Source organism: Ursus maritimus, unplaced genomic scaffold (assembly GCF_017311325.1).
Source record: "Ursus maritimus isolate PB19 unplaced genomic scaffold, ASM1731132v1 scaffold_4, whole genome shotgun sequence".
In the NCBI taxonomy this organism is placed as follows: Eukaryota; Metazoa; Chordata; class Mammalia; order Carnivora; family Ursidae; genus Ursus; species Ursus maritimus.
The window spans coordinates 23073686-23089735 of NW_024426552.1; the positions used below are offsets into that span (position 1 = coordinate 23073686).

At 35.9% G+C, this 16050-nt stretch overlaps 1 pseudogene; it reads left to right on the top strand.

Moving 5' to 3' along the window:
* Positions 1-15022: 15022 nt before the first annotated feature.
* LOC121100450 lies at positions 15023-15762 on the top strand (annotated as a pseudogene).
* The last annotated feature ends 288 nt before the right edge of the window (positions 15763-16050 follow it).

Consider the following 16050-nt stretch of genomic DNA (forward strand, 5'->3'; position numbering starts at 1 on the left):
TTCTGAAAAACAGTGATAAAAAGTATTAACAGCAGCCACAGAAAAATGACACATCACATACAGGAATTCCAAAAAAGAATTATAGCCAATTTCTTGTCAAACACGGTGCATGCCAGAAGATAACGAAATGACTCTTTGAAGTCATGCAAAATAAATAAACAACCAAAAACCCCAAAATTTTGTATCAGATGAACTATTTTTTAAGAATGAAGGCAAAATATAATCTTTTGCAAACAAACAAACAAAAAATTTAAAGAATATTCATCACCTGCAGACCTGCCATATAAGACATGTTAGAAACTCAATTTTAGGAAGAATTTTGTAAACTTGTAGAGAATCCATGATTCTAAAATAGGAAAACAAGCCTACTTATGAAATTGTGAACTGAATACCCCAAAGCAACTAATATTATCTTCAGAAGCAAATTACTCCAAAATATAGTGCGTCAAAATAGCAGCCTTTTTTTCTTGTAATGTTCTTGGGTTCTGTGGATAAGGAATTTCAGTAGGGTATAGCAAAGGTCATTGCTCCACAATGTCTGATAAATCAGCTTGTATGACTTGAAGACCAAAGGTACCACAGTGGCTGGAAACAGATATTAATAGAAGCTCCTGCACTCAGAAGTCTGGCACCTAAGATGGACTGACCTAAAGACAAAGACTGCCAACCAGATCACCTCTAGTTGACTAATTGATTTGTTCTGGTTCCTCGCATCATGGTGGTCTTAGGATACTCGGACTTCCTATCTGGAGGCTCAGGGCTCTCGGTCTAAATATTCCAGTGGCCAAGGAGAAACTTTCATTGGCTTTATTATTCATCCTCAAAAGACACACAGCATCACTTCTGCCATACTCTGTTAGAGTCATAGCAGTTAAGAGTCTGCCCATGCTCATTAGGAGGGACACTGATCTACTCTTCAATGGCAAGAATGTCAAAGAATTTACTGCCATTTTTTTTTAAGCATACACACACACATATACCTTCTGCTTATCCATCAATCTCTGTCACTATCTTTTTCCTTTCCTGAGCCACACGGTCTGCAGTTTACTGCTTCTCTCTGAATATCTGCTCCAATTCTGTCTTCATCCTTTTCCTCAACCAGCTTCCCTTTCTTCTTGAATACAACTCAAATGATTACCAATGATCATTCTACACCTTAACATAAGGCATACTACCTACACTAAGATAAATTATCTCTTTATGACTTTAAGACTATATGACAGGCTAGGCACCATTTTAAAATATGACCACTCAAAATTCACAAGTCAGTGACTGGCACTGAATTAGACAGGACCAGGAAAAGATGGTAGGAAATGGAGTAGAAGAATCTTACGGCTTCCCCTGCCAGGGGGTTTTTGTCTGAAGTTTCTGTGAAAGTCTTTCTGGAATGCATATTACTTACTACACACTACAGTAAATGTTTTACCAATGTCATCGAACTATTGGTTTATGAGAGCATATCACCTGAAAATAGAATCCTGCTGTAACAAAACTTTAACCAGCACAAGATGGTTAAAGGCCATCTATTTAAAATAGCATTAAATAAACAAAATAAGAGTCGAACTATCTATATAATTTTCTTTTAGCATAATGTCAGGGCTGTTACACATTTGGATGAGCTATGAACAAGGCAATATATCTGAGGTAAGTTTAATTCAAAACTATTTTTTCTGATCTTTGAAAGAAAAATGAAGGATCCAATATCATGCTTTTATATTACAATATACCAATCTCTTAACAAAGGGGGGGAGTGCTTTACCTTAAAAATCACTTTTAAGTGATTTTTCAAAACTTCAAGTTGAGAACAAATTAGAGGAAATTCTCCTTTCTTCATGAAATAATATAATAAAAACCTTACTCTACAAAAATTTAATTAGAATATATCAAACATTTACCATACAATAGATACTATACAAGCAGTCCATTTCTACTTTCTACATCAAAAGTCACAGAAATCTAGGAGGCAGCTAGTATTATCTCCATTTTCCAGAAAATATTACTGAGACAGACTTAAGGGTTTAAGTAACTTAACTAGAATAGTATATCTATAAGAACAGAAGAAGAAATTAGATTTAAGTCTGTCTTATTCCAAGTGGGGGAATTAAAAAAAAAAATGCCTGATAATAGACATTCTACCAAACCAGTAGATGAGAGGCTTAAAGCTTAATTATAATTTTATTTGGATAAAGGGATATAACTTTTCTTATATTGAGATATTAAGGAGATCAATTAGACTGCATAAAAATAAGAATAGTGAAACTCAAGCAGTATTAGTAACATACTAAGTACACACATCATAAGCTATGGACAACAACTTGAACCCAAATCTCATTTCAACCATGATGCAACACTCTCATCTTCTTACTTTGTCATAATATTTCATTCATTTGGAATTCCCATTACAACTCCTTTAATAATCACCACATTAACTTACTTATGACCTACATAAATCTCCCCTCCTCCCTCCTCCAACTTAAAATGACTTCCTAGAGCACTAATTCATGATACTACCCAACAGTGTATTTACAGTAACTTGCCATGTATTATTCAAATTAATTATCATAGTGGCATTATTTTTATGAGTTTGGTACATTCAAGAAGATGTGGGTCAATGTTACTAGTCTTTTACTTCCGATAGTACTTACGAGTGTTTCTGTACATGGAAGCTTATCAATGTAAAATAATACTTTGGGAATAGGAAGCAGTCTTAAGTTTCTGGTTTAAACTTGCAAAAATTACCTCAAATAAACTATGGATTAGTTTTGGGAAACAAAACAATTACCCCAAGAGCACAATATTATTTCCTCAATCATATTAAGTTTTGATATTATTTAAAGGTCTTATTTAGCTAAAATATGCCTTTATATGCCTTTGTTCTCTTTAAAATGTATTCAGTTTAATCACTGTAACAATATTTTAAATTATAAGAAATTAGGAATAATAATTTGATAGTATTTCCCCAGTATTTTTTCCTTAAAGATTGCACTGAGCACAAATTGTGAGCTACTTTCATCTAAAGCCAATAATATATCACAATCACCACTAAAATTCTTTTCAACAAATTGGTTCCATGCTTCAGAAAGACTGGCCTACGAATATATTTTGACCAAGATAATTCTAAGTATCTTATTGAAATTATTCAGCCTGCCTCACTGAGGTCTCACCAAATAATTCACTCTAAATTACTACACACATGCACCTGGACACTACCAAAAAATTACTTATATGTATTAAAAACTGGAATATGCTATAGCCTTTCATCATCACCCTCAATTGGGGAAAAAAAAGATGTAGATGTTTTTTCCTAATTAAAGAGAAAAGTTTGCTTGGAAAATATTAAGAAACATATGACATATGACAACTTTAAATATGGTGGGATTAGTGAAGTACATTTATTACTTTTTTAAATATATCTTTTGGACTAATCAAACATCTGCCAAAGTTCACGATTCTTTAGTTAAACACACAGACACACACACACAGATTTTGAGAATATTTTCAGTAGGGGGTGTTTTGTAACCCAGATAACCACACTTCCTTTGAAATGCAGGAGTCAAGGACTCTCTAATGTTTCATGAGAGTACCACATCCCTGCTAATCTCTGAGAGATTTGGCAACTCTGATAGTTTTATAGCTGTTTAAATCATCCCCAAATTTTCACTCTTTGCTCTGCTCAATTTGATTGGTATCTTCTCCTTGCCTCTGTTTGCATATGGAACTCAGTCACTTTGCTTGGGTTGTTTAAAATTAAATACGTGAAAAATGAATAGGTACATCCTTCACTGTGCAACATATCATAAACAGCCAAGGTTTTGTTCTGTGGAAATATTACTAAAACCATGGATGATGGAAATTTAAATTACAACACAACGGAAAACATAAAATAAAATTGGGTGTTTTGACAGCTCCACAGTCCTTTCCATTCTGCTATTTCCATCCTCCTACTACATGCCACCTCTTGTCTACCAAACACATCACCTCCTTCCAAGTCACTACCATCATCTCAATATCACTACCACCATTATCACTACCATTATCCATTATCACTACCACCAGTGCCATTTCCCCTAAGGAAATTTCTTAAAACAAACAAACAAAAAACTAACTAAACTAAACTAAATAGAAATGAAGAGAAAGTTTCCTATTTTGTAAGTAACTCAGCTCTTATGGAAATGCTATTCTTTCACCCTCGCCTTTCATACACACTGCCTAGGTCTAATTGTTTCAACATCTAAATAGGCTAGCAGGTGTTTTCCTAACTCAGGAATGGTCCTGCCACTAATAGGTGCCAACTTTTAAGATACTTTAAACACATTTTTCTCAATTTTATGTGTTGAAGAGTACATCTTATATGTGACCATATTAATGAAAAATTATGTATAGTGTTCCTACGGGGATTTGTAAAGAAATTATCATCGTATAACTCATTTCTTTAAAATACAACTGAATTTATTCTCTGCTATTAGAGGTTTCACAGGATGCCAACTTTAATAGATTCTCCTGAGTTACTGAATCTTTAAATATTTTAATTAAGATTTTCACATATATAGAAATATATCCATAGGTACTTAGGTGAAAGACAATGTTTTTTCATTCACCAAATAGTATTTCAAAGAAGAAAGAAATGACTTAAAGTCCTCTTCATGGGACAGAAAAAGACAAGTGTTTATTTTAACGCTGAAATCAAAAGGATATCCTCTGTGGAATAAGAGAGAGTGTAAAAGAGAGATTCTTTTCTCGCGTTTTAGCACGGCGTCTTTCTTACAAAACATCTTTGACTACCTGTGATTTATGCAGCACAATAGCTTTTTTATGACACTTATGTTAATCTTTTTCCCCTTTCCATTACCTGAACATATCACTATGTTTTCTTGTTGAAATAATTTGGGCAAGTAATTTGCAAATTTCCTCTGACAGCCCTTAAGGTACAATAAATTTCTTAAATCAGTAGGAGCACTTGAAATGTGTTTTCAATATCCCTGCTGCAAATGAAACTAACGAGCTACAAATGTGCAAGTGCACAGAAAATCAGAAAGAATGAACTTTTCACTTATACAGAATTGGATGTTTCCTTAATTATTTGTAACCCAGGGCCATAAGGAAGTTTCTCATTTTAGAATTAGATCTTACAACCAGGATTTTTGGTTTGTATGCCTAACAATATTTAATGAGTTTAGATGAGAAAAAACAAAACAACGAACTTGATTATTCATCTTTTCTTTTAAATAAGTTTTAAGATATTTCCCATAAGTAGTACTACATTAACATATAAAACTTAAGTTTCCTGGGCACCCATGGAATAGAATACCAAAGGCTCTGTCTAGTCTAGGTTTTGAAGTATATTGAAGATTTCTTTTTGTGACTAATAATGACCATGGCAAGTGCAGGTGGCAGGGAATCCAATACACTGCTGTATATTCTCCACAAGATGGTATTCCATATCCTGTATATTTTTAGAATTCTGTTTCTGATATATTTTACAATTTTTGATCTTAAAAAAAATTTTATGTTTTTTCCCATTTCTGACAATTGTACTTTTGCCCTTGGAACAAGGGCATTCATTGATGCAGCAATGAAACTGTAGGTCGTAAGTCAGACAATTGCAGTATAAATCTTTTCTCTTCCACTTACTAATTTGCACAAGTGACTTAGTCTTTTTAGATGCATGAATCAGGTATAGGACTGGCAACACGTACAAGAAAACCCATTATAATAAAGTCTTAAATGCATAAGTAGCTATTTTTCTTGCAAATAGTTTAATTACAATGGCCAGAGGTCTTGAATTGCTAGGATGACTTCATTAAGTCATCGGGAAACCAGGCACCTTCTATCTCTCTATCTCTACTGCCATCCTCAAGCTTCCATCTTCAAGGCTACATGATAGCTGCTGAAGCTCCAGCAATTATATCTTTATTTCAGGAAGCAAAAAGGTGGAAAAAGGGAAGGACAAATAGTACTACGTAGGCCAGCAATTTGTTTCCTTTGGGAACCTATATGTGATTTCTTTCACTTACATTTTACTGGCTCAAACATTCACCTGGCCATCATCAGCCACTATTTCATTTACTATCACCGACTAACCACCGCAAACTAAGTGGAATACAAGAAAAACTATTTTATTTTGTTGATAGTTTTCATGAGTTAGGAATCTACAAAGGGCATAGGAAGAATGGCTTCTCTTTGTTCCACAATGTTTGTTGCCTCAGCTAGGCAGAATCAAAACCTAGGAGCAACTTGATGACTGTAGACTGGTATAATCTGGAGGGATCTTACGGACATGTCTGGATGCTGATAATCACTTATGACTGAGATTTTATCTAGGACATCTACTTGTGTCATCTCCATGGGAGCCTTGGGCTTCCTTAGAAAATGGGCTGAAACCCAAGAGTAAGCATTTAATGTAAAACAGGAAGAAGTTGTATGTTCTTTTCTAATCTAGATTTGGGTATCACAGTGTCATCTGAATGCAACCTTTTCCTGTATGCATACTAAAACCTTCCTTCCCACATTAAAGAAGAACATAATTAGACTTCACTCTAAGTGGGGCAGTGGCACATTTCTAGAAAACCACATATTGTGGGAGATATGTTTCTTATTTTTGGAAAATTCAATCTCCTGCCTTTGCACTTGAGTCTGAGAAAAATCTAGTCCTCTATCTCAGTATATTTTACCTCTACAAAAATTGTGGTTTATCCCAAAGAAAATGAAAATACTAATTCAAAATGATATACACACTCTTAGATTTACTGCAGCATTATTTACAATAACCATGACATGGAAGGAACCCAAGTGGTCATTGATAGATGAATGGATAAAGAGGATGTGATATACCCCCCCCCACACACACACACAGAGTGGAATCCTATTCAGCCAAAACTAGAATGAAATCTTGCCATTTGTGACAACATGAATGGACCTAAACAGTACTATGCTAAGTGAAATAAATCAGAGAAAGACAAATATATATGACTTCACTTATATGTGGAATGTAAAAAAAAAAAAAAACAACAAAACAAACAAAAAACAAAAAAACCCAAACGTATTCTTAAATATAGAGAACAAAGTGGTGGTTGCCAGGGGGGAGTTAGGTGGGGGTCAGACAAAATAGATAAAGGGTATTAAGAGCTACAGGCTTCCAGTTATAAAATAAGTAAGTCACAATGATGAAAAAGTACAGTATAGGGAATATAGCCAATAATATTGTAATAATGTTGTATGGTGACACATTGGTAACTACACTTATCCTGGTGAGCACTGAGTAATGTACAGAATTGTTGATTCAATAGGTTGTGCATCTGAAACTAATATTACATTGTTTTTCAATTATACTTCATTATTAAATTTTAAAAATTGTGGTTAGGCTGCTTCTAAGAAAGAAGGGGAGAAAGGATATTTAGAAGTCTTTGAATAACCTCTGTTTACTGATTTGTAACATAAGTAATATAATAGAATCTATCTTTAAAAGTTAATATCAGTGGTAAGTGAAAAAATACCAAGGGTCATTTTGGGGGTATTGCAGAGTAAGATGGTAGCTAAGAGGGTCCCCCACAGCCTAATAGTTTATGACACATGGATACCATGGACATTTTTGTTACATATTGGGCTCTTACTGCCATGGATCTCTTCCAATATATTATCACAACCCAGTGAATCTCAAACTTTTCATATCACAGCTCACATAGAAAATAATATTATTATAAAATAATATTTTATAGAAAATGGTGTGTCAAAGATTGCTCCTAGGCTAAGGTGCCAGAACAAAGAGCCCTGAGTCACTTGATCCCAAACCAGTTCACATGTCCACTGAGGAAATTAACACCTCTACACATGTTTTTTTTTTTTTTTTTAAGATTTTATTTATTTATTTGACAGAGAGAGAGACAGCCAGCGAGAGAGGGTACACAGGCAGGGGGAGTGGGAGAGGGACTGCTCTGCTGGGAGCCCGATCCCAGAACACAGGGATCACGCCCTGAGCCGAAGGCAGACGCTTAACGACTGTGCCACCCAGGCACCCCACCTCTGTACCTCTTTAACACAATCTCTACCATCATCAATCCTCTTGGGCCAAGAACTTCTATTCTACAAACAACTTGAGATAATTTTTCTTTTTATCTCCAGGTAAATGGCCATCTCATCAATCAAAGATACAAAGTTTAACTAGCAATTTATGCTGTTAGAAAATTATTTCCTGATAATGACAAGATTAAAAAATCATAGTTGAGGTTTGAGCAAGAAGACTCAGAAAAAGAAGGTGCCTGGAGCCAAGTGCACTAGTTCTATTACAGAGATGTGGGACTAGTACAACTCGCCAATAACTACACTTTTCCTATGTTTTGCTGAGCAGCTGTGCTTATGACTGTATTCTTGGGATAGAGCACACATTGAGTCCCAGATGGGGCCACAAGGACTGTCACCAATGGGTGTCTAATGTAGGGATGACTGACTGTCAAACCGGAGGTAGCAGGATTTGTGCTTATTAATATTTCAGATTTACTTGTTCCTTTAATCCCCTTCTATCTATGGCATTCTTCTTCATGCCTTTATATAGACCATTTATTCCATCTTTTACTTTGCTTTACTTTCTATTCATAACACAATTATGAATTCTTCCTTGGTCTCACAAGCTACTTGATTACTCACTCTCTAGGCTTAACACATTCTCTAAATTTCAAACCATTCCTTTTTTTTTCCCATCATCTTTAGCAGAATTAGTCTTCAATAATAGAGCAAACAAACATTGCACTCCAGTAATATAATTGTTTGAGACTATGGCAATGTTTAATGGAGGAGACCATAGGCACCACAAGGATTCTGAACTTCAGATCACCCACGCCCCAATCTGAAAACAAACAATTTTGATTCTTGCCATTGAAATCCCATGTTTTGCTTGCCATCGAAATTCCATGAAACTACTTTTCAGGAACTAGTGATAAGGATAAGTCCTATACTTACTAAGAGGACACTCCTCTGGTTCTTTGACAAATAGGGCCTTTAACACATTTTACTTTCCCTTTTGTTAAGTTTGGGTGAGGATTCAGGCATCTTCTCAGGTAATTAGTCTCTAGATCTGGCTTGCCAGTAGCTCTTGGCAAAACACTAATGTGCAAGAAAATACTTGAGGAGATATGCACATCTATTTTTCCCAGAAAAAAAATGCACTTATTCATATACATTTATTGACTGCTACTATGACCCAGGCCCTGCTGGAGGTAATGGCATAGAATGGTATGCAAAGCTCTTGTGCTTGAATATGCAGAGGCAGCCTGATATGTGCCTCTCATATCTCACTCAGAATTCCATTTGTGAAGAGTATAAGGGAATTCTTGTGCCCTGTTGGTCGGAATGTAAATTGGTGCAGCTGCTGTGGAACATAGTATGGAGGTTCTTCGCATTAAAAATAAAACTACCATATGATCTAGCAATCATACCTCTGGGTATAGATCCACAAGAAATGAAAACAGGATATTGAAGAGATATCTGCATGTCCATATTTATTACAACATTATTCGTAATAACCAAGATGGAACCAACCAAAGTGAGTGTCAATGGGTGAATGGATAAAGATGTATATATACAGTAGCTCCCCCTCAACCACAGTTTCGCTTTGTGCGGTTACAGTTCCCCACAGTCAATTGCAGTTCAGAAGCAGATGAGCTTCCTTCAGATGTACTGTCAGGTCAATAGTAGCCTAACACCACATCACAATGCCCGTGTCAGTCATCTCTCTTCATCTCATCACATAGACTGAGTCTGAGAAAGACGCTGTCAGGAGAAAGTGAAGACAAGCCACACACTGGGAAAAATGTGTGCAAAAGACACATAGTTGGATAAGGGACTTTTATCCAAAATATCCAAGGAAATCTTAAAACTCAACAATAGGAACATGAACAGCCTGATTAAAAAAATGCTAAAAACCCTGAAGGGACGTCTCACAAAAGACCTACAGATGGCAGGCAAATAAGCATAAGAAAAGATGTTCCACACCATTTGTCATCAGATAAGTACAAATTCATACAACAATGAGATACCTCTACAGAGCTATTAGAATAACCAAAATCTGTAACATTCACAACACCAAATGTTGGTGAGGATGTGGAACAACAGGAACTCTTATCCATTACTAGTGGCAATACAAAATGGTACAGCCTCTTTGGAAGACGGTGGTTTCTTACAAAACCAAACATGATCTTACCCTATAGTAGAGCACTCACACTCCTTGATATTTATCCAAAGGAATTGAAAACTTACGTCCACACAAAAACCGGCAAGCAAATGTTTACCTAGTTGCTGAAACTGGGAAGCAACAAAGATGTCCTTTAGCAAGTAAATACACAGAGATAAATAAACTGGTACATCCACACAGCAGACATTATTCATTGCTCAAGACATGAACTACCAAGCCATGAAAAACACATGGAGGAAACTTAAAGGCATATTACTAAGTGAAAGATGCCAATCTGAACATGCTACATACTATATAATTCCAGCTATAGGACATTCTGGGAAAGACAAAGCTATGATGGGTACAGTAACAAGATCAGCAGTTGCCAAAGAGGCCAGAGCAAGGAGCACAGAGAATTTCTGGGGCAATGACACTATTCTTTATGCTACTATAATGGTAGATAAATGTCATTACACATTTGTCAAAACCTATAGAATGTACAACACCAAGAGTGAACTCTAATATAAACTTCGGACTTTCGGTGATAACATGTTAGTGCAAGGGCATCAACTGTAACAAATATACCGCTGTAGCTCAGGATGATAGTGGGGGAGTTTGCGTGGACGTGGAGTCAAGGCATACATGGGAACTCTCTGTGCTTCCTGCTCAATTTGCTGTGAACCTAAAACTGCTCTAAAAAATAAATTTTATCAAAAATTATCTGAATCAGGAACTGAAATGTTCTACACAAGTAGAACTAGGCACTCTCATAATTATGTTCAGGTTTACTTGTGAAAACGACCATATCAACTAAGCCAAAATTGCAGGCCTTGGAAACTCTTAATAAATATACCAACCAGTAGGAAGACCGATGAAAAACAAAGGGAAAGAAGAGGTCAGTTATATTAGGCATATAAAAATGGGACACTTCTGCACATACCCTAGAAAATCATTTTTATAAGGGCATATTTTGTGGTAGACACACCCTAAGGTTACCTATAATAAGCCACACCCTTATGCAGTCTCCTTCCCTTAAGTGCAACCTGTGACTTGTTGGTAACCAGAAAAATACAGAAAAGGCAAATGTTGCAGATGTAATTAGAGTCCCAAATCTGTTGATTTTGAGTTGAATCAAAAGATTATCTTGGATAGATCTCATTTACAAGTTAAAGTTCTTAAAGAAAGGATGGGGATTTTCCCTGAGGTGGGAGATTTTCTCCCAACTGGTATTGAAGAAGCAAGCTGCTGTAAGTTCTTTATCAACAAGGAAATGGGTTTTGCCAACAAACCAAGGTCACTTGAAAACTAATCTTTTTCCCAGTTCAGCTCCTAATGAGAATTCCTCTTTGCAGATTCCTTAACTGCAGCCTTTGGATGGCTTAAGCAGAGAACCCAGGTGAGCTACACCCAGATTCTTCACCAATGGAAAGGGAGATAAAAACGTCTGATGTTATAACTCAGTAAATTTGTGCTAACTTGCTAGGCAGAAACAGAAAAATAATACAATTACCCAAGACTACAGGAGTGATTTAAGAATAATAAGAAACTCTAGAAAAGAAATAGTATTTACAAATCAAATCAATAGTCAAAACTTTCCCAATGAAAACATAGCTGTTCCACAAATTATCAAATTTTAATTTTAGGAAAATATCAGGGACAGAGATAAGCCTATGTATTATACAAATAATTTGGACAAAGAATAAAAATTGAAAGTTGTTAAACTCATTACCTTGCATAATTTGCCTTAGGAATGCAAGAATGGGTTGGTATTTAAAAATTATCATTGTAAATCAACACATTAACTGATTGAAGATAAAAAGAAAAACTCAGAGTGGATCCAGAAAAGACATCTGATAAAAATGTACCAATTATGATAAATCTTAGCAACTTGATAAACCTCTCTGCCAAGAATCAAAGCAACATCATACTGAAGGGGGGGAAATGTAGTCATTTCCTTTACTGTAAGCAAAATGCCAGCTTGCTCACTATTACAGCTTACAATCAGCAAAGTACTAAAAGTCCTCGCCAAAGAAATATAACTAAGAAGTTGAGAAACAAAAAGCAAAATATGAGAAGAAAAGAGGATTTTCTTAAAAATTACATAATGATGCCAAAAATTCAAGAAAGTCAATATTCACTCCTCTACAGCTAAGTCTACTTAGCAGAGTAACTGTATTAAATATAAAAATAATAGCATTCAAATAAATCAACAATAACAAAGAACTTATATATACAAAAACCAAGGGTTATATGATTCTACAAAAAAAGTTTCTACAAAAACTTATCAAAAATTAAAGGGAAAGTTTGCTAAATTTCATTGCGTAACAAAATTTGACTCTATTAAAATTTTTAAATCTCTGTGATGTCAAAAGCATAATGAGTAATGTTAAAAAATAAAGAACTGGGGAAAGATAGGCACATAGAAGACAACAAGTAGCTAATTTAAATACAAAATTAAAAAACAAGCATATATCAAAAAGAAAAAGACAAACAAGAACAACAAACAACAGAAAAGGAGAATTAGCATAAGAGGAAAAACCAGAGGCTAAGGAATATATGAATTAACTACAACTGTGATGACAGTTTATTCTATAAGTTAGTAAATATTAGGTACTCTCAAAATCTCCCATGTTGGCCAGCATGTGGGAAAATGGAAAAGAAGTAATAATAAACTGCTGGTGGGATCATAGATTTTCTAAATATTCAAGAGATAATTTCCTAAAAAATTGGTATGATTTAAAGTGCTCATTGCCTACAGCCCTTAAGAGTGCCATAGGGAAGTGAAGATTCAATGCAGCATTGTTTGAAAAGCAAATTTGGAAAGAATTCTCACTAGGAATGGAGGAGCATAGAGTAGAGAATACACATAAATGATAATTCCATAATCTGTGTATATACTATTCTACTTTTATACTTTTCTGGATAACTTGTGTGTTTCCTAATGTACTTACCAGTGAATAACAACAATGAAAGTATGGTATAAAGATAAGCAGCCTTATACATAAGTGATAATCTGCAAAATGTAGTAATCAATTAATCAATCAATCTGCAAATGGAAGACTGAATGGCTTTATAAAACTTCAAGTCCCAAAATCCTCAGGTAAAGAAAAGAAACATGATTTTCCTTTCAAAAAACAAGTTAACAAGTTTGAGAAAATAGGAAGTATATGTTATTACAGTATAGGAAGTAATATGTGAGAATAGCATGAGAGCACAAATAAAGAAAATATAAGTTAGATTTGCTTAGGAAGTGTGAAGGAGGAAAAGTTTACTCTGAATTTTATTTTTTATAAGTTTTTTTATAATAATTTTTTATTATGTTATGTTAGTCACCACACAGTATATCCTTAGTTTTTGATGTAATGTTCCATGATTCATTATTTGTGTATAACACCCAGTGCACCATGCAATATGTGCCCTCCTTAATACCCATCACTCTGAATTTTAAAAGACATTAATAAAATCCTATCACTCAAGAACAATGACTGGAATGAGAACAAAGCTCTCAATGAAACCATAGGAAACTCTAATTTTAAGGTGTACAAAAATAGAAGTAGACACTTCAAAGAAGTAAAAGGACTCACCTACCATATGCCTGGCCATCTAATAGGCCCTTCAGACAACTTACCTAAAAAAATCATGTATGCAGATACTATCTCATATCAAGATAAAGAAATTAGGCTTAGATAAATTAAGACGGTCAAATAAGAAACTCCCAGTTGCCAGAAACATAAGCCTTTCTTCATTCTGAAATTCCTCTTTTAAGCACTAAAACTAATAAACATTGTAAGAGCGTGGCTTCACGGAAGGCAATAAAGATTTTCGAAAGGATTATAGATACAACAGAGAAGTGAAATGAAAATTACACAATTGGAGGGAATGATGGATGGCTTTTGGCAGCGTCACTGAAATGGGTTAAAGTCAGTATGTGTGTGTTGGTAAAATGATTGAGAAGTAAGGAACAAGGGATACTAACTGTGGTATTTTGAGTGACTGCACTGTGAGGAAAGAAAATGGGAGGATGCTTATTTAAAAAGAATTGTATGGATTTTTCATCTGAGAACATTTTATGGCTATTTAAAAAATGATACTATAGTCTACCAATATAATACGGAAGGTATAGCCAGTGCAATAAGACAAAATTTTTAATGTGAAATAAAGATTGAAGGGCAATTAATAAAACTATTCCATTCACAAATAATATGATTGTGTATGTACATTTATATGATTTTATATATATATATATATATAAAGTGAACAAATTATATACAAATCATAACAGTGGAACTTAGAAATGGCAATATACAAAAATCAAGTTCTATATAGGAGACAATTAGGAAATAAAATATAAAAGATAATATTTCCTGCAAAAAAAAAAGTGCATAGTTATAAATCTAACAGAAGACGAGCAACAGTCCTCCCCTAAGATCTACAAAATGTGAATAACATTAATTAAAGATCTCAATAAATGCGTTACTCCAGGTTCAAGGTTTGGGAAAATCAATACAGTAAACATATAAATTTTCTCCTAATTAATATATTGATTCAAAGCAATCCCAATAAAAATCCCAGCAGGTACTTTAGCAAAATTAGCTGTTTCTAAAATTTATATGAAAAATAAAGATTCGAGAAGAGCTTGTGCAATCTTGCAGAAGTATAAAAAAGGGGAAGAACCTTTACTCCCAGATGTAAAGATGAATTATAAATATATAATAAATATGATAGTATTAGTTCAGAAATAGACAAACAAGGGAATACAATAAAGTACCCAATAATCAGTCATTAAAAAGTTAACACGCAGTGAAGTGGGGAATAATTTGCTTTTGGGAGTGGGCCAGTTGGATAGCCACTTGCAAAAACATGAATCTTGAGGCTGCGGAACTGAGGCGGCTGTGGGCTGGTGGGGGCTGGTGCAGGTGCAGCCCGCCTCTCGTGCACCGGCTCCAGTCTCGCGTACCCGCTCCAGTCTAGAGCAGCCAGCTCCTTCCCCCATTACCTGGAACCTGAGCAAGGCAGCGGCCCACAAGCCACAACCAGGAGAGACAAGCAACAACAGCGACCCACAGACTGAAGCAGGACTGCCATCGAATTAAGAGACCCGGTGCCTTACACGTGTCCCAGCTCGCCACGTTCCCATACTCTTTGATGGCACTTATGCGGCCCGAGGCCTTGTGATGATTGACTCCTCATGAAAGGTGGCTATTACCGTAGGCAACTAATTCTTTCCAGAGAATATCTTTCTAAACCTCCTAGAATTTATATGACACCCGATGGAAGGTTCAAGTGCAATACGAGCTATGTCTTTCCATCACAGATTTCCACGCAGACACGTGGAACACCGCCTGGTCGGTCTCACCGTCCTCACCTCCTTAGCTTCGTGCCGGAGAAGGGCCCCACCCCGGCCAGTAGAGAGACTTCACAACTGGAAGCCCGAAGTTTAGCGTTGCACTCTAAATTTAGACAAGATGTTTTGCGACTTATTTCCTTAACTCGTGGAGGAAATTAAAGAAAACCAGAAAGCACGAGACCAACTCAGTAGCCGACCCCAAACTCTGGGCTTACCAAGACATGGCCCCAGAGGGAGCCGCACCACGGCCTGAGCGGAGTTCAGCTCTCCACAGGTTCGGGGGGGCTCCAGCCGGCCAACCCGCACCACGGACTCGCGCCGCGCCCTGCCTAACCAGTGCGTTACAGGTGGGTTCAAAGCCTTCCTGTGCCTACATGGTCAAGTACCAAGTACGTGCTGCCCCGTGCGGCGCCCCGCAAAAACAGAGGACGCTGGGCCGGAAGTGCGGCTGTATGGGTTGCGTGCGCAGCCCAAGTATAAACAAAACCTAAAGTGTGTATGTAGATTGAGTTCTCGGTCCCTACATTCTGTCAGGGCTGTG